At 37.3% G+C, this 26,389-nt stretch overlaps 1 protein-coding gene across 8 annotated transcripts in view; it reads right to left on the minus strand.

Moving 5' to 3' along the window:
• The window catches only part of cv-c (crossveinless c), a 1,115,617-nt gene that overhangs the window by 572,157 nt on the left and 517,071 nt on the right, over positions 1-26,389 (minus strand). The window contains exon 1 of one of the 8 annotated variants that reach the window (XM_069821288.1): positions 20,793-23,314. The exons of the other annotated variants lie outside the window; for them this stretch is intronic. The gene's annotated coding sequence lies outside the window, so the exon portion shown is untranslated. Of the gene's footprint in view, positions 1-20,792; positions 23,315-26,389 lie in introns of those variants that run through there. 8 annotated transcript variants of the gene reach the window in all.

Genomic DNA, 26,389 nt, shown 5'->3' on the forward strand with positions numbered 1-26,389 from the left:
CGTTGGGCATGTTGAAACTGTGAACTTCGGATCTATTGACAGTGATAAGTTGTTATAGAACACCGAGAATGGCAACAGATTATTTTTTTCCCTTTAGGAGGGTCCCGAAGGCTAGCACCGCAGCCTCGAAAGAGGCTCTATTACCCTAGCCCATATACAGGGTGTTTAAAAAATACGGGGCATAATTTCAGGTATGTATTTCCCACATGTAGACAATCAAAATAGTTCATTACAACATGTGTCCGGAAATGATTTATTTCCGAGTTATGGCCTTCACAACATTGAAATTCACCGGAACGTTTTTCTTTCCGCAGGTCGTTGCCGTCAAAGGAGACATTAAGAGGGCACTCTGACAGTTCATTCCGAGGCGAAGGTTACATTCAGTGTTGTGTAGGCGTTAGACTGTGCGACATGTATTCAAATCAAGAGCTGGCAGAGATACACTTCATGTACGGTAACGCGGACGGCAATGCTGCGCTGGCTCGTCGTTTGTACCAGGAGAGGTACCCACAGCGACAATGTCCAGATCGGAAGACATTTGTACGTCTCCATTACCGTCTCTGCGAGTATGGAAAATTTAACTCTCCTGGTTTGGGAAGGGGACGACCAAGATCTACAACTCCAGAAGTACAGGAGGAGATAGATTCTGGAGGCCGTGAACATGACTCCTTCTATCAGCACACGAATGGTAGCGTTGCAAGTCAATGTTCCTCATACGACTGTCTGGAGACTGTTGAAAGAGTATCAATTGTATCCTTATCATTTGTAACGTGTACAGGCCCTGTCACCAGCAGATTACCCTGCACGAGTTAGGTTCTGTCAGTGGTTCTTGCAGCAGTGTGGTGTAAATCCGAACTTTCCTGCCTTAGTATTATTTATAGATGAAGCACAGTTCACACGAGATGGCATAACAAATTTCCATAATCAGCATGTATGGGCGTATGAAAACCCATGTGCAACTGTTCCATCTTATCACCAGGTGCGGTTCTCCCTCAACATGTGGGCCGGTATCATTGGTGATCGATTAGTTGGACCCCATGTACTTGTAAACAGACTTACGGGGCAGTTGTACACAAACTTCCTGGAAAACACCATACCTCATGTTTTAGAAGACACTCCACTGATCAATCGTCAACACATTCACTTCTTGCATGATGGCGCTCCTGCACACTTCAGTCGTACGGCTCGCCGGTAGTTGGATCGAAGGTTTCCTGATCGATGGATGCTTGGCCTCCACGCTCACCTGATCTGAATCCTCTCGATTTCTACTAGTGGGGCCATTTAAAATCATTGGTTTATTCGTCTCCGGTGCCTGATTTGGAATCCCTTCGGAATCGAATTGTGGCATGTTCTGAGGACATACGCAATACTCCTGGAGTTTGGGATCGTGTTCGCAGGTCAATGAGACATCGATGTGAGGTTTGTATTCAAGCAGGAGATGGACATTTTGAACATCTTCTGTAATGACAACTATCTGCGGAAAGAAAAACGTTCCGGTGAATTTCAATGTTGTGAAGGCCATAACTCGGAAATGAAGCGTTTCCGGACACATGTTGTAATTAACTATTTTGATTGTCTACATGTGGGAAATACATACCTGAAATTATGCCCCGTATTTTTGAAACACCCTCTATACCCCAGATAGGTCTGCCTTATAGGCTTTGACGTTAACAACTTTTGTCAGGTTTACTACGCTGCCATCTAGTTGTTACATAAGGAGTCACGTCATAATTCTCATTTGAATTTCATTAGCGACTGTACTGCCATCTCGTGTTCGTTTATGGCAGAGGGTGGCGATGCTGGCGGTTCTTCTCTTCAAAGTGAAAACGATTTTAAAATAGCGATGACCTATCTGGTTACATATATGACCTAGGCTATTACTTAGGAATGGTTGTTCAAGACCGAAAAGCTGCTTTCTTTCCAGATATCGTAACTCAGCTATGTAGTGACATCTGTCGTTTCAACCATGCAGACTTCAGGTCAGGTGAAGTCCCATTAAAGTGCCTTTTCACACCTCAGGAATGCACTGTAAAGAGTTTTAAAAAATACCTTAAATATTTTGAGGGGTGGTAGTAATCATTTAGTATTTTTAGTATTTATTTATTTAACCTGGTAGAGATAAGGCCGTCAGGCCTTCTCTGCCCCTCTACCAGGAGATTCCAACTATAATATGAAGAATAAAATTACAATTAATATTAAATTTACAATTACAATTACAATAAAAATCAAAGTACGAAAAGATTACCTGACTAATGAAAGCTAGATAATTTATCACAGAAAAACAAAGACTATTTTATATTTACTGAATTACAAATTAAACGTAGAATAACAAAATTGTATAGTGATCATTGAATCATAAAAAAAGACTACTAAATATGGATCCTAAAATTAATACCTTCCGCGATATGAGTATCTGTTCACCATCACCACCACCACCACCATCATCATCATCATCATCATCATCATCATCGTCATCGTCATCCTCATCGTCATCATCATCATCATAGGAGCTGCTAAATATGATTCATTAAAAAAAAAAAAACATTCAATATTCTCAGAGGTGGTAGTTGTCATCAAACAAGAAAAATAGTCTAATAAACATGGGTTTTGAAATTAAAATTTTCGCAAAATAAAGACTTTGAAACAGGTATTGTGAGCAAAGTATATCTTCTAATGTCAGCTCTTTTCTTGTGTCTTATTGGGTATACAGCATAATATCGGAAATGCATTAAATAACAGAGTAACAACGTGTGCAATCATTATTTACAGTAATCTTGTAAACAGTAGACCCGTGTTTATTGAACTTTTGAGAATGTTGAATGCATTTTTTAAAATGAAAATCACATTGAGCATCGCCGATGATGATGATGATGACGATGATGATGATAATGAAGTACTTATATTTTGGGAGATTTTAATTTTAGGACCATGTTTATTAGACTTTTTCTTCCCCTTATGATTACTACCACCCTATATCTGCAGTGCTTGGGAAAAGTGACATAAGTCAGTTTCCACAAACCTTTTTTGATAATTTATTGACAACTTACACTGGTTTATGTCGATTTGATTTTTTTTCTGTATGAATTATTGTAATGGGAGGAATACTTATGTATTTTTTCCGAGCGAACAGATGTTCCGTAAGTTGTCAATAAATTATCAAAAAAGATTTGTGGAAACTGACTTGTGTCACTTTTCCCGAGCACTACAAATATATAACAGATAGCTCATCCCTATGTTAAAATCGGCAGCACTTTGAAGAGAATAACCGCCAGGATCGTCACCCGTCCGTCGTAAACGAACACTAGATTGCAGTACAGTCGCTAATGCAATTCAAATGGGAGTTATGATGTGACTTCTTATGTAACAACTAGATGGCAGCATAGTAAACCTGACAAAAGTTGTTACCGTCAAAGCCTATAAGGATAAGTAATCTGGGTATATATGATCTAGAGCACCACTTTAAAAGTTTTGAATTCCCTTTTTCATAGCACTCTTCATGTATCCTCTGGCAAATGTCATCTGCACGCAGACACGACTTTGGTTAATACTATTGTAATGGCGATAATGAATATTCAAACGAAGAGTGACATGGAATGATTGAGGGGAGGGGAGAACTCCAAGAAAAATCTTCACGAACCTTGACTATCCACCACAAATACGACTCCGCCATCACTGGGATTCGAATCTGGATCAGCAATCATAAGCTAGTGCCCTGTTAACTGGCTACCGATACAACTAAGAGAAACCTTACTTTCCTACATTTTGGATCGGAACCTTGGATCCTCTAGAAACTACCTACTTCTTGCTTTATATACTTCACTATTTGAGGGGGTCACTAGAACCTAGCTCTGCAACCTAGTAGATGTATCACGCTTAACCTCCAGATAGGCGCATTCCCAACTACGCCAGTTGACTACACTAAGATCCTCTGTGAATTCGGGCTTCGAGCAGGCCACCCTATCCGTTCATAGATCAGCCCACTCTGTGCGTCGCCAGCCGTCGAACGAGGAATACTATGAAATGGAAATCGGACTAAATAAAGTTGAAGCCTAACGTGAGGAAAAAGAAGAACCTCTCATGAAAACACCAATGACGACCTACTACGTCATAAGTAGATATCGGATATTTAGGAAAATGCCTATTTTATTTTAATGTTCATATTTAAAGGCTTTTAGTAAATGTGCACGAATAATGAGAAATGAAGCATTCTGATAATTTGTTCTTGCCTTGTTTGCCTTTTTTGCCGTTAACGTTTTTTTTTTTTTTTTGCTTTAATATGTACTTTTTTGCCCCTTTTTTTGCTTTTATATGTACCTTTTTGCCTTTTTATATGACTACTCACTCAAAAATACTGCATTTATTTCTGCGTTCTAAACTAAGGAAATTGCAGTTCTTAAGTAGCCATATATATGGGACACATTGTTGCAATGCAACACTGTTGTTTTGCTTACTCCGGAATCGACCTTGTCCTTCTGACTCCAGCACTGTGTTGAGACATGAAGCACACAGTCAGTCTAGGATTGTCTTTCTGAGGTACCATGGCGAAAAATGTCAAAATTGAAAACATCCAAAGCTTCTTTATATCGTTAATGTGTAGAAGAAATTTCCTGGTTTAACTATTAATGGAACGATTGTTATGTAGCCAGGATGGCACTATTTAAGTATGCTCCAGTCACATCAGTATACGTTGAGAGATATTTTTCAGCATATAAACTGACTTTGTTCAATAAACGTGACAGACGTCTGTGTGTTAATCTTGAAAAGTTGCTTGTTGTTTATTGTAACTCAAAGTATGGACGTGACGTTGTGGCTGAATAAGTACAAGTGAAACAAGTCTATAGAACAGAGAACTACTTTTCCAGTGTACTTTGTTAAGTTACTTATAGTCTTATGGATGTTTACTATATGAATTATGAGTGATTCAATATAATTTCAATGCCTTTTATTGCCCTATTTTTGTTGTTTTTAGAGCCTTTTTAGGCGCCTAAAATATCATTTTTAATGCCTTAACTTCCGATGTCTAGTCATAAGTAATACTATGGATTTTTCATTGAAAAGTCCCACACATGGCCGGGATTCTAACCCGGACAGCCTACGTGAGAGGCCGATAGGTCAGACTGCTCAGCCACCGCGTGGGCAAACACATAGGCCTACTCTTTTGATTACGACAACCCGACTCTGAATCATGGCTGCAATAGTTTCAATACACAGATAAATTAAGTACATAACTAACATAGGCCTGGAGTATTCTGTTTCAATGTTTGTTCACGTGTTAGTATCTTCAGCATTTCACCACAATGAGACAGCGCCCAGTCCATTAAACTACATTTGTCAATCCCACCAGCATTTCCGACGTTACACATGTAAACTCATGTTGAACTAAATCAATCAGCTATGACATCTAATCAGACCGCGGTCAGGTCAGGTCAGGTCAGCGACACAACAGACCCCAGAACCGTGTTACTGTCTGCCCCAATTACTGTAGGCACCGACAATCCGGGCTTCGACACTCACGCTCTAGATACACGTGCGATTTACGATTCCTCGATTCTGTATAATACAGATAGTAGCATTATTTTATGCAATTTAAGAACTACTCATTTCTCTCATGTCGCCATACATGATTGTATATTCTTTGACACGGAAACTGGTCGCTGTTCAGAGACTTAAGTCCCACCTCGGAATAGTTTGGGAATCATCGTGTGTGCTGTGTTTACACGCGTGCGTTTTACATAGATTCGAAGCTCGGTCTTTGTAGCGAGAAGAAAGAGGTCTATCGCTAAGCCATAAAGACTTCGTAGGGAATAAACGTTTCATGAAATACAGATAGGGCCTACGTTATTGCTACGATCTCGATGCTTAACATTTTCCCGTGTGAACCTCGCGTTAATCCGAACGACACTTAAACAAATTCACGCTATAGTAGAGCGACTATTTTCCGTGTCAAAGGGTGCACATTAAGATGTGTGTTTTTTATACCGTTAGGGAGTAGTGGTTATCATGTCTGATGTGAATATGAATCAAATCCTGGTTGAAATATGTTGCCTGGTTGGATTTTTTAATCCTCAACCAAATAAAGCAAAGACAGGGTAACCAATAATTAATTAGTAAGGTAATAAATAAATAAATAAATAATAAAATAGATAAATTTGACGGCGGTGTATGTGCAGGGTAAGTCAAATCGTCAAACAAATTCATCCCGCGCGACGTGTGAACTATATTATGTATAAGTCTGTCTGGCTTTGCCACCTACCAGCCATAAGATTAATACCATGCAGTAGGTGTAAAATTATTGGAACGCATAAGGAATTGAGGAAAAATAGCGGTACATAGGCGATACTAGATTATTATTATTATTATTATTATTATTATTATTATTATTATTATTATTATTATATGCATGCGATCTTGAGCATATTGTGTATTTGATTTCACATTTCATTAACTCTGACTTCATATTCGCACATTGCTATTTTTAACACATATTTTAAAAGTTCTAGTATCGCCTATGTACCGCTATTCATGTATATCTCTTAAAAGGAAATGCTACTGTTTCTCCAAACAAGACAATACTTTCAGTTAAACAAAGACTACAGCAGGATGTAATACCGTTGACTTCCATCCAGACTACATCGTTCTCAAAAGGTTGCATAATTCTCAGAAGGACAAAAGTACGTTAAACGCGGAACTGATTCTTGTGTAACTGAATCGACAGATGGCACCAAATAGTGAATCACGATATTTACGATACTTCCAAGAATGCGGTCTTACGAATTCTAACAAACATTCTTATAATAGGAGAGCTAAGCAGAATAACTCTTGGGCAGCGGTGCATGGCTTCGGGCCCCTCCTCCGTAAAAGAAAAGAAAAAGTTTTTTTGTTGCTAATATAGGCCCACTACTGACGAGTGAGATTACGAATGGATTTCTTAATATAATCATATCAAGCTGTGTTTTTTAAAAGTGAATTTCAATCAAATGCTAGACCAAGGAATGTTCTTTGACATCACAAATCTTTTCTCCCGCTGTCACTAACAAACTAAACACCAAGCTTGCGAGACCGGTTTCGTCCCAGTCGTCACAGAAATGGTGTAAATTAAATATAAATTGAAGAATTTTCTAATAATTATTACAGTTATTTTCCGGACTTGCAAGATAAAATTTGAATGAAAAAAAAAAATCGTGCCATAAGCGCATGATCTAATGCATAACGTCACGCGTATCTTGCAGATCCCTATGAGAATAAGTGAAGAGTCCACTGCAAGAATGATGGATGTCACTTTCTTGTCGAAAATGAACTAAGACTGTCAGTGCATAGCTTAAGACATATAGAATGTACATACAGAGTTATATGGCATTAACACTGATAGTCATTGTCCAGTAATGATCGGAAAATTACAGTTAAGCTTTGAGCGCTAAGCATTTCAAACTTTCAATTGCTTCTCCTGCAAAATGTATTCTTGCAGTGGACTCTTCAAGTACGAAGTGCTTCCGAAGAAAACTTTTTCCAATTAACCATTGTACAGTATGATTTCTAATACATACTGCAATACAGTAATTACAGATTTCTAAATTAAAATAATTCTAACACGTGTACTCAGAAACTGGGAACCCATTATTTGCTTGTTTGAGTCGGTTATCAGCCTAAAAAGGTATTTCCAGCTCTTGAATGCCGTTTTATGACTATCTTCGGGTATTATAGAATACCATTTTTGTTTTTGTTAAGCATTTAAACATTACTGACACAAAGTTAATGATTAGTGAATATATGATTTGCTTAATTTCTTTTAAATTGTTTTTCATAGCATCAACTCAATAAATTAATGTTATGTTAGGTAAATGACGATCACTATAATAAATGCACATTTGTCGGGTAATATGGAATACAACAATTTTTAGCTGGTAACGTTGGCTTTTATTTAAAAACGGTTACTAAAAACATGTTAGTCGAAAAAGCCTGAAATTCTAAATGAAAAAAAAAAAACACACACAAGGTATACGGACATAATCTAATCCAAACGAAATACAGTGGTTTAATGTCAACACAGTCAATGCACGTTTCCCTTAATTAAGAATCTGATAACTGTATATGTAAAAGTAGGCTTACCATAATAAAATGTCTTATTTCAACTTTATTCTATTTTTCTTGCGACTAATAGGTCTATGAGATATACGGATATAAGTAAAGGCAATATGAAATAGGTACTGGTATTCCATATTACCCGCATAGCCATTTTGTAAAATAAACTTCTATCACATGATCGCGGTAAATCATAAACACGTAAAACTACTGAGATAACAAAAATTAACTACCGGTAGGTACTTCATTAGTTCATTACATAGCGCGTTTCGTTAAATTGTAGGTATATCACATGCATATTTAGTAGCCATCTACTAACATCAGATTACCTTCAAAAGTTTAAAAAAAGGGTGATTCAGAAGGGAAGGTCAACCGGTGAGGAGATGATTCAGGCGATATTTAGAGCAGAAAAGTCCTTTGTCAGTTTTATTTATTTGCAACCGTTTCAGAGTTAAGGCTGATTCACAATAAACCGGGAACGAAAACGAGAACGAGAACGGAAATATTGTTAAAATAAATTTATTTACATGTGAGCATTCACAATTAACGAGAAGCTTGCCTGAGCCCGGGAACGGGAACGTGAGAGTTAATTCTGAATGTTCACATTTAAATACATTTATTTTAACAATATTTCCGTTCTCGTTCTCGTTTCCGTTCCCGGTTTATTGTGAATCAGCCTTTACAAGAGATCAAACATTTACTCACAACTAAAGTGGCTTACTTACAATAGAAGTACATTAGTAAAAAAAAGTTCTTAAATGAGTGCGTTGTAAATGATTTTATTCATGTATATCTCTTGAAAGGAAATGAACTACAATAGGATACTTTTTTCGCTACGTGATAAAAAAACTGAATAGTTTCGGAAGGCGTAAAACATAGGGTGCTATTCATAGACATTTCGCTAGCCCGGGCTACGAGCGTGCTAAACAGAATTGATATCATATCATATCGCTGACACTGGTTTATGAATACGAAAAACCTTAGTTCGCTGATCAACCACCGGAAGCCCGTGCTAAGAATGTCTATGAACACGGCCCTAAAGGATCTAAAATAGAAACGGGAATATCATTTTTGTAAGTCCAAGAAAATAAAATACATACTGGAATATTGTTCCGAGCATGATACAAGAACTTAATTGTTGCGAAACACGTAACACTAAGCTAATAAAATACAAATGGAAATATCATTCCCAGCATGATGCGAGAAGTTAATTGTTCGGAAACGTGAAAATCCAAGTAAATGTATTACGAACGGATATATCACTTCCAGCATGATACGAGAAATTCATGCATAAATTGAAATGGAGAAACCAAAATATTCTAAAATACGAGTAGGCTATATTATGTCAACAGCCACTCTTTCCTTTTGTAAGTCTTACAAAATCTACCGAAAATCGATTTCTTGTTTGGAGAAACAGTAGCATTTGTAACTTGAAAGTGCTAAAATACTTTATCATTATTATTATTATTATTATTATTATTATTATTATTATTATTATTATTATTATTATTAAATGTTTATATGCATGCGATCTTGACCATATTGTGTATTTGATTTCACATTTCGTTAACTCCGACTTCATATTCGCACATTGCTATTTTAACACATATCTTAAAAGTTCTAGTATCGCCTATGTACCGCTATTTTTCCTCAATTCCTTATGCGTTCCAATAATTTTACACCTACTGCTTGGTATTAATCTTATGGCTGGTAGGTGACAAAGCCAGAGACAGATGTATTACATAATACAGTTCACACGTCGCGCGGGATGCATTTGTTTGACGATTTGACTTACCCTCCACATACACCGCCGTCATATCGATTCTCCTCGGTCAAAGCAATCAAAATCATCACCATAAACGGAACACGAAGACGTTAGTGACGTCAAACGCTCGAGGTGTGGGCTCGCGATATTTTTAACGAAAACTGACCATCGTGACGTCACGAAACCTACGTCATCACCATTACGAATTAATAATGGACCTTTATTACAGACCTCACGTGCAGGCACAAGCACGAAATTTGTAGCTATTCCTGGTGCATGCACTCTTTATTTATAGTAAACATACACTATATATTTTCTTTAGGCTACAAATTTCGTATTCTATTACTGGCAATCCGACTGTCTGCTTGTCTACAAAAATAAATCTGTCGGACTGTTTGTCCGTCCGTCTATCCATCCATCCATATATCTATCCATCTACTTCTCTGCCTGTCCGTCTCTTTGTCTATGTATCTATCTGTCCATCTATAGAATGATTCTGTGACAGTTAAACAAATTTTTAGAGATGATAGAGATATTACTAACTTTCATATAAGAATCCGTGTTCGGAAACGTTTTATTTGCTAATTACAGAACGTGATATGTTGTTCTAACCAATCTGTGGAATGGAATTTAGGGAGGGGGCACTGTGACGCAACACTACGACCTTTCACGATCTATTGCGCTAACCCTGAGGCGCATTCTCAAACCCACACCGGCTGACTACACTAAGGTGCGCTGCGTACCCAGGTTTCGAGCAGGAAACTCTCTACTCCCTAGGAGAGTCCCCACCGTGCGTCGCCAGCCTACGTTGGGGAATGCTATGGAATGATGGAGAAATGGAGAAATGTTGATGTTATTTGGTTTTTTTTTATTTAACGACGGTCTCAACTGCCGAGGTTATATCAGTGTCACCGGTATATCGGAATTTTGTCCCGCAGGACTTCTTTCACATGCCAGAAAATCTACTGACATGAGCCTGTCGCATTTAAGCACACTTAAATGCCATCGACCTGGGCCGGGATCGAATCAGCAACCTCGGGCACAAAGGCCAGCACTCTACCTACTGCGCCACCCAGGTCGACGATAAATGTTGAGGGAATGATGTGGGTGTCTAATATGGGGAAACGGGAGGACTTCGAGAAAAACCCCAACTGCGACCTTGTCCGCCCAAGTGTCACTATGGATTTTTCAATTAAAAATCCCAGACCTGACCGGGACTCGAACCCGACCACCTGCGTTACAGACTGAAGGTCTGACCACTCTGCCACCGCAGGGGACTGTAACCGATCTAAGTAACATTCGAAGGTCAAGGTAAAATAAATCATTCTATTTTCTTGAATGTACGGTATGCCATGGTGTTAACCTGGTGATTTTTTTTAAAACATTAGAAAGTTCATGCGAATAGATACAGAACCTTCCTTAGGTATATTAAAATAGCCATCTGGTATCGAACTCATGGACAATGCACTGAAACCTCACCTCAGCTTATATGTAGCTGGCCTTATATGACGTCAGATTTACTTGGGTTAAGCGATACGCACAGACGATAATTTAGGTTTCTTTAGTTTCTTGTTATCTCGGGAAGATTCACTTGCCGACACATATTTGGTCCTATTTTAAATAATCAATTATTGATAAATAGATTTAACATAAATATATTTTATATAAGTAATATATATTCATATACGGAAGGACAAATGGCTTTATGAGTCACAATATCATATACTACACCAAGTAGTCCACACCATGTTTATGAGAAATTACGAACACTTGCAGGCGCAGGGAGTCTGTAAGCAAACTTCAGGAAGATGGCCTCGAGTTCGATGCTAGCTGGCTACATCAACAACAAAAATCAAGGCTTGTAGCTGTCAAACGGAACGTTTTCGGACATGGATTGCTATAAGGAAATTGTTCGTATTGATAGCCTACATCGCCCCAAAATGTTCGTAACAAAGTCACATAATATAGTGTTCTTTTGACCCTGTTGACCCTCTATAGGGCTTTAATTTAATTTGTATTATTTTCATCAGCGTCTGTATTCCTTTTTTGTATTTATATGTGCTATCTGCTATCTGGTAGGATGGAAGAGACGGTCTTATGGCCTTAATCCTGTCAGATTAAATAAATAAATAAATAATAAATAGAATAACCCGGTATGTGTTCGTTCGTCGGATTGTCTGTCTATGTCTGCCTGCCTGTCTACAGTATATCTAAACGTCTTTATGTCTGTCTGTTTATCTGTCTGTATAAATCTACACACATGCGTTGTAATTTGTACGTTATGAAATATCCATAGCAAACAGGTGTTTTGTTTAACCGCGTATTTATTTATTCAGCGTAGTTTTTTTTTTTTTTTTGTTAGTTTGTTAAAAGTTATTTATGTATTATGGGAGACAAGTAGATTTTTACTAGTCGAGACTAGCAAATTTTATTTAACTCACGAATTCCATATAAGCTAATATTTTTTCTACTCTCACATTTTACATGATAAAAATATATATTTATTCATTTTACGTGATTTAAGATATCAGAACTGTTGAGTAGGTTGCCGAGTTTTGAGTATTCCTGTGTTTGTTGCTATGCGACTGTTGCACGAAACTTATTTTCACTTACTTCCCTAGGGAAGTCGTGTGACTTACGTCCCGTCGTCAATAGCAACCAACATTATCACGGTAAAATCCGACATTTATTTCCTTAAAAACAAGCTAATAACAGCATACTTGCGGCAGTGGAGTGGAAAAACGTACGGCCGTATTCATAGACATTTTTAGCGCGGGATTCCGGTGGATGATCAGCGTTTTTCGTATTCATAAACCAGTGTTAGCGATAGGATATGATTGGAATTCTGTACAAGTAACCAGTGGATAGCCGGGGCTAGCTAAGTACGCTCGTAGCGCGTGCTGCGGAATGTCTATGAATAGCACCCTGAATTTTTGCACAGTATATTAATGCTGACATATAAGCTGATGAAACGAAATAATATTGCATTTAATTTTTTTTGAACACACAATAGGCAAGATGTTTAGTTATGTGCTTCTTCTTGATCCAGTAACAATCGTATTCCATTGTCGAACAAACTCTCTGTCTCGAACTATGCCTAACCTAACCTATCTATATGCTACTTAGGTATATCAGTCTATTTACCAGTCATTAGCTGAAATTTATAATATTTTGTGTAGCTGCCATCTCATACTACACGTAAAATATACACGAAAATGAATTCACAAAACAATCTACTGCATTTTTATAATGCTGTTACACGACCAGTCATACGTTATTCAATTGTTTAACTTCTTTAGCTACTGACTGTGTTTGAATTCTGTATGTTTGAATTTAGTATGTTTGCAGGCGTAATTAAGGGTCACTAATGCATAATACTTCATTTAATTGTCTAGAATTACACTCTGATACACTTGAGATTAACACAGACAAGGAAAAACATTCGTATAATTACTGTAGTACATCATAGTTTGGAAACCATGCATGGAGTACAGGCACGAACATTTACCTTACCATTAGTTCATCATAAACATACTCTGAACTAAAGCTGCTATTTTTCTATGACGTATGACCATACAAAGTTACATGAATCTGTACCACGCCCACCTCAGAAATTCGCATGTCTACCATTCTGAAACGAGTCGACTTAGTGACTCATTGTTAACGCCTCTTACTATATAGTAAGTAGATTTTTTTTTATTTGCAAGTCATTTCGTCAACTTGGCTTAAGTGCAACATTATTGTCATCAAGTAGGCAACGTAATGAAGTAACTTAAATTATGAAAAATTTTAACTTCAGATGTTACTGAGAAGCGATATGATAACCTGACAACTGGGATCGGGATTCTTAGGTTCTAACGTAATTTATTCCTTTCTATAATTAGGAACTTCCACGTGTTCCAAACAAAGTTAAGGACAATTATGTGAATTTGACTGGATCTGAAAATGTTTTTAAAATGATAATGTTAGGCCTAAAATTACCTGAATCATTGATTCTGACGACAGAGAGCAAATTAGTGAATTTTATTGAACGTAAAAAAGTAAAGAAAAAATGCTACGGTATAAACTCATCTAAATAATTTATTTTCAAGGTAGAGCAAAAATATGAATTTGACTGGATCTGAAAAATGTTTTTAAAATAATGCTATGCCTAAGATTATCTGAATCATTGATTCTGACGAAAGACAGCAAATAAGTGAATTTTATTGAACGTAAAAAAGTAAACAAGAAAAAAAAGGTACGGTATAAAATTATCTAAATAATTTATTTTCAAGATAGAGCAAAATATGCTAATTTATTGCAGCTAAAAGCTTAAAAATAATGCTAAAATTGCATAAATATTTGGTTTCGACGGTAGAGCAAAATAGGTTAATTTTATTGGACCTGAAAATGTTTAAAAATGATGCTTGTCCACGGATGATGACTATGACTAAGGATAGAGAGATGGATGAATGAAGGATATGTGATTGGATGCACAGACCGACGGATCATGAATATATGGATGGAGAGATGGACGAATGAAGGATATATGGTTAGATGACGGATTGATGACTGGACAGACCGACGATGTTGAATATATGGATGGAGAAATGACGAATGAAGTATATATGATTGGATGACGGATTGATAACTGGACAGACCGACGGAAGATGAACATATGGACGGAGAGATGCACGAATGAAGGATGTATGGCTGAATGATGGATTGGTGACTGGACAGACTGACGGATGATGAATATATGAATGGAGATATGGATGAATAAAGGATATATGGTCAGATGACGGATTGATGACTGGACAGACCGACGGATGATGGATATATGGATGGAGAGATGGACGAATGAAGCATATATGATTGGATGACAGATTGATGACTGGACAGACCGACTGATGACTTATTTATTTTAGTAGGTTATTTTACGACGCTTTATCAACATCCTACTTTATTTAGCGTCTGAATGAGATAAAGGTGGTAATGCCGGTGAAATGAGTCCGGGGTCCAGCACCGAAAGTTACCCAGCATTTGCTCATATTGGGTTGAGGGAAAATTCCGAAGAAAACCTCAACCAGGTAACTTGCCCCGACCTGGAATCGAACGCGGACCACCTGTTTCGCGGCCAGACGCGCTAACCGTTACTTCACAGGTGTGGACCCGACGGATGATGGATATATGGATGAAGAGATGGACGAATGAATGATATGTGATTGTATGACGTATTGGTGTCTGCCAGGCTGACGGATGATGGATATATGGATGGAGCGATGGACGAATGAAGGATATATTGCTGGATGACGGATTCATTGTTTGAGAGATGGTCATGAAGAATATATGGTTAGCTGACGGATTGATGGTTGGACAGACTGACAGATGATTCATATGTATATGGATGGAGAGATGGCCGCATGAAGGATATGGTTTGATGGGTGGATTTATGCTGAACAGATCAGCGAATGGATATATGGATGGAGAAATGGACGAATGAAGGAGATGGATGAATGGATGGTTGGATGGATGGATGCGAACGAGTGGACGCATATGATTGGATAGACGGATGCGAATAGTTGGATGGATTGATTAATGGAGGGGCGGGAGATTGGTCTGGAGAAAAAAGGATTTTCTGTATGAATGGATGAAGGCATAGACAACAGGAGGACTGATTCACAGGTAGTTGGAAGGAACGACGGGCGAACAAGTTCATTATCGTATGTGCGCAAAAGCATTCAACACATGACAGCACTTTCTCACGCACCGATTTCTTCTGAGCGTGCTGTTGTCATATAACTTTGCTCTGAGGGTAGTGTAAGTAATTCATACTGAAAATTCTTAATATCAGCAGTCACGGTCTAGTAACGAAACAGCCAATGAAAAAAAAAACTAGTCCTGAGGCAAATTTATTGCCTCTACTTTCCTTTAATTGCTTTGATATTTAATAAAAATGTCTTAATAACTTACAAGTTCATTAATGAATGTTCATACAACTATCTACTTTGATTTAGAATTTTCCCTTCTACATACACTTCCGGCACGTCATATGTTGTCAACCTTAACCTGAAAATATTACACACGCCGCACAGTGAGGTTTAGCATGTTAAGTCATTTTCTCATAGTTACAAGCTGATCAAGAAAAGAAGGTCTTTATTTGCGATTATTATAGCTTCCATAGCGATGAGCTGTTTAATTGATGACAGTATTCTACGCATTAGGCTACGGCTGATGTGGATTTAATTGCGGCCAGAACTTTTACTTTTGCGTTGGCATGATTCTTTCTCTTAATTGTACATAGACATCATCAAATTAAGCGTTGTAAATGCCTCAAGTTAGAATTTTTAGAATAATTTGTTTCAACTCTCATTGCCGTAAGTATGCTGCTATTGCCTTGTTTTTAGGAAAATAGATAGATTTTACCGTCGTATTGTTGGTTACTATTGACGACGGGACGTGCAGCAAGTGACATTACTTCCCTGAAAATAAGTTTCGTTCAATAGTTGCATGGCAACAAACAAAGGAATATCCAAAACTAGACAACCTTCTCAATATTTCTGATTATTAAATCATACAAAATGAAGAATTATATTTTTATTACTTAATGTGTGCGAGTGGAAAAGCATTATATGCAATTCGTGAGTTAAGCAGAATTTTCTAGTCTCCGATTACTTATTGCCGCACTCGCTATCGTCCTCGATAACAATTATTGCTCTATAAAAATTAACATTATGGTTTTGTACATTTATTAGAAATTATGTTTAAACCATCGTGATCATGCAAGGATATATTGCTCTGTCGATATAGAAAGCCAATGTTTACCTACTTAGATATAACGCGGAGTAAATCCCCTGCAATCGGAAACCATCATGTCATGAAAGTCAAGGAATATTGTGGACAGTAAAAAAATTGATCATACGGAAATGTGTGTTTAAGAGTTGTTAATTCATTATAAGAAGCGAATGTGATACAACGTTAACACAAATTAACTTTCTTTCCTAGAATATATCTATCTATAAAATACAATAATAAATAAATAAACAAACAAATAATGAGATGAATATCACCTTAAACTCTCCAACAATATCCCTAATATTTGCGCCGTTTTCAAGGCGTTGAATATTTACTTTACCAGAAATGATGGATGAATGGAGCGGAGAAAAAATTATTTCCGGCACCGGGACTCGAACCGGGTTTTCAGCTCTACATGCTGACGCTTTATCCACTAATCCACACCGGATTCTAGTTCCGGATTGAATCCCTCTCAGTTTAAGTTTCACCTCTCAGTTTCCCTTTTGTGGCCAACCCTCATGCACTGTGTCACAGATGTGTGACAGTGGCACAATGTCCAACACACTATGTGCAGAGGTGCATTACGAGTGACTAAGTGGCCGGGATCCGACGGAATGAGCGCCGTCTTAAATCACTAACTGGTTATTTTACGTATATCAAATTATTATGATGTACCGAAGTACATACGATATTTCCGTGCAGGAATTCTGCGTTATATGATGAAGAATGGGTGGAGCTCCAGTGACACGTACAACTTTTCTGTGTAACTCTGTGTAAACTTAAATATGTAATAGGCTACTTACAACATACAACATATAAATTAAGCCAAATGGTGTTATAAAAAACGTGTAATCTGGAAATCGAAAGTTCATCTTATTATTTGTAAGCATATTAAATGATTTCATTTATACATATCGTTTGAATAATAATTCAAAACTATAAACAGTAAGATCATAAGAATGGATCTCAATAGTTAAGAAAAACGTAAAGCGTATAATGAGAAAGTATTAATCATATATGCTGTGTATGACTCATTTTCAAGTACTAGAGACTATGAGTATTCGTAGCAAATCCCAAATCGCTTTATGAACAACACAAATTTCAAAAGTCTACCTGGGATCGAATCCCGGCAGAGATATTTTCATGAGAGGCTTCCGTACTTATATGTATATATCGTTGGGAAGAAATGGAAATGTGTCGACATGACCTCAAAATGATTATTTTCATTCATACCTGAAAATGCAGCATGACTAATGTACACAATGAAGAAAGCTTTCTCCTTAACCTGCAGAGTACATAAGGTTTATATTCGCAAGTGTTGTAATGATAACTGAACTTCGTAAGCACTCATTATGATCTCTAATGCAGAATCCAATTACGAACTACTGATTGCATTTCCTTACTTGGCGATGGCAGGGAGAGGAGAGGGATACATGTAATCGCAACATAAAGGTGAGACGTGACGTCACAGGCGATTGACAGCTGTTCGTTGAAGGATAAAGCACGGGCATCATGGCCACACCGCGCAGCCGGCCCAGTGGTTTCAATCTAGACAAGTCTGAGTGACGGTAATTGGCAGGTACCACGGCCGACAGACTGTCTTGCGAGAGCGGCGGCGGAAAACGCCCCGCAACACCAGCAGCATAAGTAACGAACCAAACTGCGATTCGATTCATTATATTACCAACCATGGATTAATGTAACATGACATAGGTAATAGCTCAAGTCCCAATTGCATAAATTTAATTAATAATAATTCATATTCATTTTTGATCAAAGCTCTGGAAATGACTGAATTCTGTCTCTATTTATGTTGTATAATATTGGCAGACAAGAAGAAAAAATGCGCGAAGTATTTAAAAAAATGGAGGAAGAGAAAGAGAGAGAGCGGGAGACAGTTGGCATTTGGATAGTTCTCAAACATAAATCAGTTATAGAGAAGAAATACAGGGTTTTTTCCGATCTCTGATAACGAATTTGAATGACATCCTGTGCGTCAGGAGTCACACGGCAGCTGAACTGTGGCGCGAGGTGACAGACCAGTAGTGAGTGATTTCTTAGTCAGAGTGCACGGCGACTCTCAGCAGAAATTCCCAAGAAAATCGAGCCTTTTTGAGAGAGATAGGCCTACATTACGACCCTTTCCAATGCCAGGTACAGTTAAGTGAAAATAAAAAAAAGCCTGCAGTAAATGAGGTTTCGTTATTTACAATAAGGATATCTTCTGTGTGCTTAATAAGATTGGTAAAGCTCGAATGGAATTAATTTGTATCATCTCGTGGGGTACGGCGACTTGTGACGGGGAGGGGTGGATTTGCTTGCTTTTTCCACTCTTAAATTAATCCCATCCGAGCTTTGCCAGTCTTATTAGGTACGCACGAGATGCCTTTTTTGGAAATAATAAAACCAAGGTTTTTGCAGGTTCCTATGATTTTCACGTAACTTTTATCCTGCAACTGCAAAGTTGCATGTTGTGTTCACACATAGCCTAAACTAAAAGCAGAGTGCAGCGCGCTATTTTCGTACCGTGCAACGCGAGAACTACAAAGTTGCGACAGAAGGTTGCGAGTCTGCTCACGCTCAAGACATTACTTCTGGAGCCGTAGTTTAGCTGCAACTTTGCCTAATCTTTGTTGATTGTACAATGCATTCTTTAATACTCAACAGCACTGTTTCGTGAACAATATTGGCAGCTTTCTTTTTTGAAACTATGCTATGGGAACTTAAAAGATAAACTGTAACATCTTCACAAATATACTCCACATTATAATACATTTAGTAACTTTCACAAATCGCTTATTTTCATCACGGCATACACTAAAATATAATATAGAAACAATATAAAATATTATAGATACATGTGGTTGCTCGCAACAGTACGACTGGAAAATAAATATGCTAAACTTATGAAAATTTCTGGACAGTGGCATTTCAAATTCAACGGGGATGAGAGGATGATCCTGAATCGTGAAAATGGAATTCTGAAAATCAGAGGTGAACCATTCTACAGATCTGGTCAATAATTTGCAAATTCTTTTTTCAAAAAAAGTAATAACATTGACAAGGTCAAACTTGAAATTTTGTCCTATGTGTGCCAGTTAAATAAGAAAAGTGTTCTGATATTGATTCATTGATAAAGCGACAAGGTGAGCTTAAGTTCTATAGGCGAGTGGTTGATAATGCAGCACACAGTAAGTCATTACTAGTGGAAGAAGAATGCCTCTGTGAAGCACAACATGAAGCGGAGTTATTGAGGATTTGAACTGTGTGCAGTGGCAGTCCTAAGTATTTTTTTTCTAAATAAAAATATTTATAATATTGTATATGAAATATAAACTAACTGTGGATGCTTTCAAATAAGTTTGAAACATTTTTTTTGCAAATAAAAATGTATAAAAGTAGTGGCAATTCTGAAGTCGTCTTAGTACTAGATCCACCACTGAATTAATTTTTTACTTTTCTTTTTCAATAGTATTGTATGAAATATATATTATAAATAAATTTAGTGTCAGATTCATGCAGTTTTGTTAGTAGCAGCTGAAAAATAATGCTATAAGGGATATTATACTCTGCCACTGGATATATACCCATTTGCAGTGTGAATAAATACAAAGATAAATTATAGAAAATTAAGATAATCATTAAAAAGCAAACTCAGACATTTCCATATTATGTTGTCATATTTATAGAAAACTAACATTTCTTGACATTTAAAGGAATAATTATGGTGTTAGTTCTGTCTTTAAACGGTTAGTACAGTTTAGACATTTTATGAAACATAGTTTGTTAGTAAATCATTTTTTTTTCATTTCCTGAAAAATTAACAAAGATGGAAATGTCGGGGTTTGCATCTATACGACTCATTTATCACACGATGCAAAAAATATAAATCTTGCATCATGTTGAACACGATGGCAGTCTTAAAGCATGTTTCACATAACAAGAATGGCTCAAGGGTAATATTGCACTGACACTACTTGGATGTGACTTGTACAAGTTTTTCTTGCAGTTGATTTGTGTTTTGCCCTTTTCTTAAGATGGGCCATATCACGCATGCCTTAGTAAACTCACAGGTGCAACACACTCCAGCTCTGACAGTCACATGTGTCAATGCTGAGCACGAGCAGGTTGCAGACCCTGGGAATGTGGAACGCATGACAGCGCCAAGGCTCACCTGAGATGACAGCAGCGGTCGTATGGTGGTGCCAGCTTAACCCGTCCAGGACGCAATTCAATCACACCGGCCTAACGAGGGATGCTGTGTGCGAGAGTTTAAATTAATCACGTGCGGAGTGGATTGGGGTCCGTGCACCGCGGCCGCACGGCGCCAGGCCTATCAATCACGCCGGCATGACAACAGGTGGTGGATGCTTGCGCAACCCGGCGGATGAGATCACAGCCACACCGGCGCTCGGCGTCTGCAGGAGATGCTCGCTCAATATTCCTCCCTCATTCGGAGAAGGTGTGAAGGAAACACTCGTTGTTGCTTATCCTGTATTGCTGTGTGTAGGAGATACTAGTTTCTTCTGTCAGTATGCTGTTTCAAGCTTCATTGCTGTCATTAAAAAATGCGATTTTCTAAAATCTTAATTAATAAAGTCTCTCTTCTTACACTGTACTTGTCTGCAGGCTAGTCGTTGCTCTGTCGAAAATATATCTCATTTGTTCATTATTACAGTCTCTCTTTATTGTCCTTCCGAAAATATATCTTCATTAAAAATCTGCATTTTTTTTTTATTATCAGAGTCGCTCTCCTTATACTGCAGTTGATTGTAGATACATTGCTGTTTCTCTTGAAAATTTATATTCATTTACAACACCTGTCTTTAATTATTAAAGCGTTTTTTTATATATTACCTTTTCTATATTTTAACTGTTACTCATCCCGAAAGATTGTCTTGCTTCTTTTGTTCCTTACTAGGACCTAAAATATACCGAGGTTCCAAAATGCACCGTTATTAAAGTATTTCTTCTTTTCTTGTAGGTATCTCTTGCTTGATTGATACTCTTCCACAAATACAGTTACATCGTAGTCATAACTTTCCATTCACAACTCTTATGAATACCATGTCCCCTCCTCACATTGCCATCTCTCGAATATATTTTGTTTTTTTGCACAATTCTTAATAGACATGACTCACGCCTACACTTAAGTTGTTCATCTCTAAAAATAATCTAACGTAGGCCTGTAAATATATGCCGTTATAGAAGCATGAATAGTCATTACATTGTTCATCTCTGCAGGATATATATTTTGGATTTAGGTTATTAGCTATAGAACACGGATACTATGAGAAATTGTGAGAAATATTGTGTTACTTTTCCTTATAGTTGATTTCCCTGCCTACTCTCTTCATTGTCTTCGAAAATATTCAAATCATACCTCTCATTCACTGTCATCTTTCGAGGAAATGATCGGGTACGGTACATTCAAATACCGGTAGCTAGTTAATTTAATTTCTGCAAAGGCTTATCAACGATTGCGGTTTAAAGAAGCGACAAACATAAATAGACGGTTGAGAATTTTGTACTCGTATCTTGTAATAGAGTTGAAGAAAGATAGTTGATTGTGAAGGAACTCTATTGCGATAAAGGAACATTTAGTAAGAAATCAACTGATTAAAAAGTAGCAAACTAATGCTGGGAAAGTTGTTTTCGAGAAAATTATATTTCCATGAAAAGGAAGAATATTGTATTTGTAATCTGCAAATTATCCTATATATAAATCTGCAGAAATTGACTCTGTACATGGATGTCTCGTACTGCCGTCTGTCGGAAAAACAATAACAACGTGTCACAATTTTGATAATGACCACAGCAACCTACACTTCGCTCTGATGCCGCTATTCCATGTTACCGAAAACATGAAGAAAATTACATGGTTCAGATTTATGTAATAAATTTCGATCTCATTATTATAGATTACATTAAGGTTTAGCTAAGGTACATATCAGAAGTGATGAAGACAGGCCATTCAACGTTCTTGTGTTTCGAGTCATTTTCACTTACTACTGCAGTTTTTTGAGCACATCATTTACACAGAATCTATGAACGTCATGAAAAATTTTCTGGTCTGTAAGCTTTGCGGAGATAGTTTTGACTATTTAGTCCAAGTTCGATGTTCTAACGCCTAGAAAAAGTTTCGCAATGATACCTATCTAAAATATTTTACTGAAAGACTTCACGTAAATTCTGCACACTGGTGCCATCCAAATGCAATTATTACACTCTGTATGTTCAAAATAAAATTTCCCACACTATCACCTCTCACAGATACTTTCACGGCACATGTCAGAAAGAAAACTTGCATAGTCTAGAAACTATCCAATATCACTTGTCACCGTAACTGTTTCTCAAAATGACCACGAGATGTCTCTCACATGTTTATGACTTTACAGTCACCGTAATTTCCCGGAAGGGAATTCCCCACACTACAGTCTATCGGATATAATATTTTCACTGAAAATTTCCCGCTACCATAACTCAAATTACCACTTATTATCACCATCCCTCTTTGTTGATATTAAAATATCTCTTTGAAATTAATTACACTTGCACAGTAAATGAAAACGTCAGAAATTAAATTTCCCGCACAGTTTTGAAATTTAGTGTCTCACACGCACATATTTTACGGAACAGTTGGCTAGCACTGTCGCGCAACGCGCAGACGGACAGACGGACAGACCGCTCGCACGCACGGCTGCCAGACAACTGGGGCGCGCGCGAGGCAAATGGCAGCGATGCCGCTGCTGCACCCGCAACAATGAGGCCACGCCTTCTAGACATTCTTAGGAATTAGCATAATTTTCAAAGTAATTTTGTTTATTTAATGACACTCTAAAACTGCTATAGCTATTCTGAAACAGAAATATTGATGAAATTGTTATAGTGGAATAGTAAACGAATAATGAAAGTAGGGACATTTCTCGCTAGCCAACATTCATCCGTATAGAAAAATCGTAAAAAATGAAGAATGAAGTTAGATTATGTGACTTTTCAGTGGACCAACATTCAAATTGAAGAGGAAGAAACAGCAGAATTTCCCCTTCTACATTTCCCCCCCTCTCTTCTGCATTCGTATGTTCATTCCCAACCGGGGAAAGAAAAGTCCCCTGTCTGAATATATATTTTAATATTAATATTATTAGTGTCGGCCTGGGTGGCACAGTCGATAGTGCTGGCCTTCTGTGCCCGAGGTTGCGGATTCGATTCCAGCCCACGTCGATGGCATTTAAGTGTGCTTAAATGCGACAGGCTCATATCAGTAGATTTACTGGCATGCAAAAGAACTCCTGCGGAACAAAATTCAGGCACGTCGGCGACGTTGATATAACCTCGGCAGTTGCGAGCGTTGTTAAATAAAACATAATTTACAATATTATTAGTACCACACCTATCTATCGATATTTTTCCTGAAATTACATTTTCGAATGCTTAATTCTACTGTCTTTGCGGCGCCGATCAAAATATCTTCACTAGATTGAATTTGCTACAGTGAGTTTATTCTGAATGTCGATTGAAAATGTAACCTGCATTTCAACTTCAAAAAAAGATTATCCTTTAATGTAAACATAGTTTAGATTGTGTCATTTTTATAACTGTGCTATAAATACTACGCGATTCCTATTTTCATACATTTCTGTTGCTGTTGTTTTCATAATACGGTCTTTTAATTGATTTTAGAATTACCTAGTACCTAAGTCATAAGATAGGATAGAGTCATCATGGTACCAAAAATTTAAAAATGCCATGTCAGGTGTCATAATAATTAAAATGAATGTTAACAACAAGAATAACAATGCATAACTTTATAACAATAAACTTTAAAACCGAATATGTTATAACTGATATCAATACTTAAAAAAAGAAACAAAATCGGTAGGCTATAGTGTGTGAACAAGAAAACATCCCACTCCCCTACATGTTTATCAATTCGAACACTGAAATGGACTATATACTATATTTCTGTACTCAGTCCTTTACATCTAAAAATCTAAAAACGTGTATTTCCATATTTTCTTATGCGAAGAATTTGATGCTGCAGAAATTAGATTCCGAGATTTTCGTGGAACTAATCCTTTACTTACAGCATCGCTTTTATTCGGAGATAAACTGCAGCACTTGCTTTAGCTTACATACGAGAAGTCATTGCTTCGCTAAGTAAGTGCATAGGCTTATATTTGTTGCTACCTGTTTCACTCTAACTTCTTGTGATATCTTAGAAAATATGTCACAGGGAAATCCGCCTTACTACTAAGTTGGCAAAGTGCTGGCTTACGACGACCCGTATTCAAATACCGGCGATGGCGGTGAAAAAAGTTAAGGTTGTGAGGATGTTTTCGGGAATGTCTCGTATTTCCTGTCGACATCATACCAACACTAGCTACAATCCCTCTTTCGTTATCATCTTCATCTCGAAAAATACGGCAACTCCTATGTTGAGTGACGTCGAATCGACCGTCTATCACAGCAGGTATTCTTCGTGATTTCTCTAAAGACTGGTAGTTGGCAGTGTTTGTGAGTTCTAGTTGACTGCTAGATCTCCATAAGGGACACCGAACCCCTCACCTCAGATTCCTGCTTGTCTGGCAGAGATATAACTTATATAACTCAATCCATCATGGGTGCTTAAAAAATCTCTTTGGAACAAAGTATCTAGAGATGTTCTATATCCCGGCCGATTAGCACTTTCCCTACAGGCCTACACCCTATGTCATGGGTGTAATAAAATAATGCCTGCAATACGTATTGACTGTTAAAGATATTCATTAATACCAGCTGCAGTAAGGTGTAAACTCTTCACTTAACAAAAACTTAAACTTAACGTTGACTAGTTGTGCATTTCTTACGATAAAATATACTTCTTCTTCAAGTGCTCAGGTTTTAGTTTTAAGAACATAATGGAGTATTATGTCTAGGTTTGAAAATGCGAGTTTATTTTTGACTCCTGAAACATAATTACAGAACAACAACATGGATAAAAGAGGTATAAGTCCCGCGTCGTAACTGCGTCCAATAAGGCGTCATGCCTTGCACAAGAATCATGGAATGAGCGTTGGTTTGACCATCATGGGAAAGATTTTTTTTCTGAAGAAAATTTGGCCAATTTTTTTTAAATTTCATTTATTGTATTCCATACATCTTACATTAACAATGAAGCTTTAAGATGTGGAACAAGTCAAAATTTTATAAGGTTACAAATTACATTTTTTACTATTTTTACAATGGGACTGGTGCCTACCCATATCGTTACGAATTTGGGAAGCTACAGTGAATACCGAAATCCGGTTTCGCAAGCCAGCTATAACAACTGGGGAAATCATCGTGCTAACCACACGTTACCCCCGTATTGGTTGGGTGGTATGAGGCCAGCTATAAGCTGTAAGAGGCCTTAGCCTTCCATGGGCTGACGCGCAACGGATTTGTTTTGTGTAAGGGAGAGGTATAATGTCACAAGTCAGAATATTTGTCCGTCTAGTACCACATTATGAACTTAAGCTTATAAAAATCCTGAAAGAATAGAAAGCACATAATCTGATGTTCATTTTTATTCTCTTAGAAACTGGGGTTTAAGTATTATTTTATGAGTCAATTTTGATTTCTTCTTATATTTGAAGTGTATGTTTACCTCAGGCAAAAGTTTAACCTGGGAAACATCTGCAACACTGTCAATTTGAGTTAATGGAATGGAAATATAAAAATTGGAAATTTATCCTTTGAAAAGGTAGAAAAGTTCAAATATCTTGGAGCAACAGTAACAAATATAAATGA

The sequence above is a fragment of the Periplaneta americana genome, chromosome 3 (genome assembly GCF_040183065.1).
Source record: "Periplaneta americana isolate PAMFEO1 chromosome 3, P.americana_PAMFEO1_priV1, whole genome shotgun sequence".
NCBI classification, from domain to species: Eukaryota; Metazoa; Arthropoda; class Insecta; order Blattodea; family Blattidae; genus Periplaneta; species Periplaneta americana.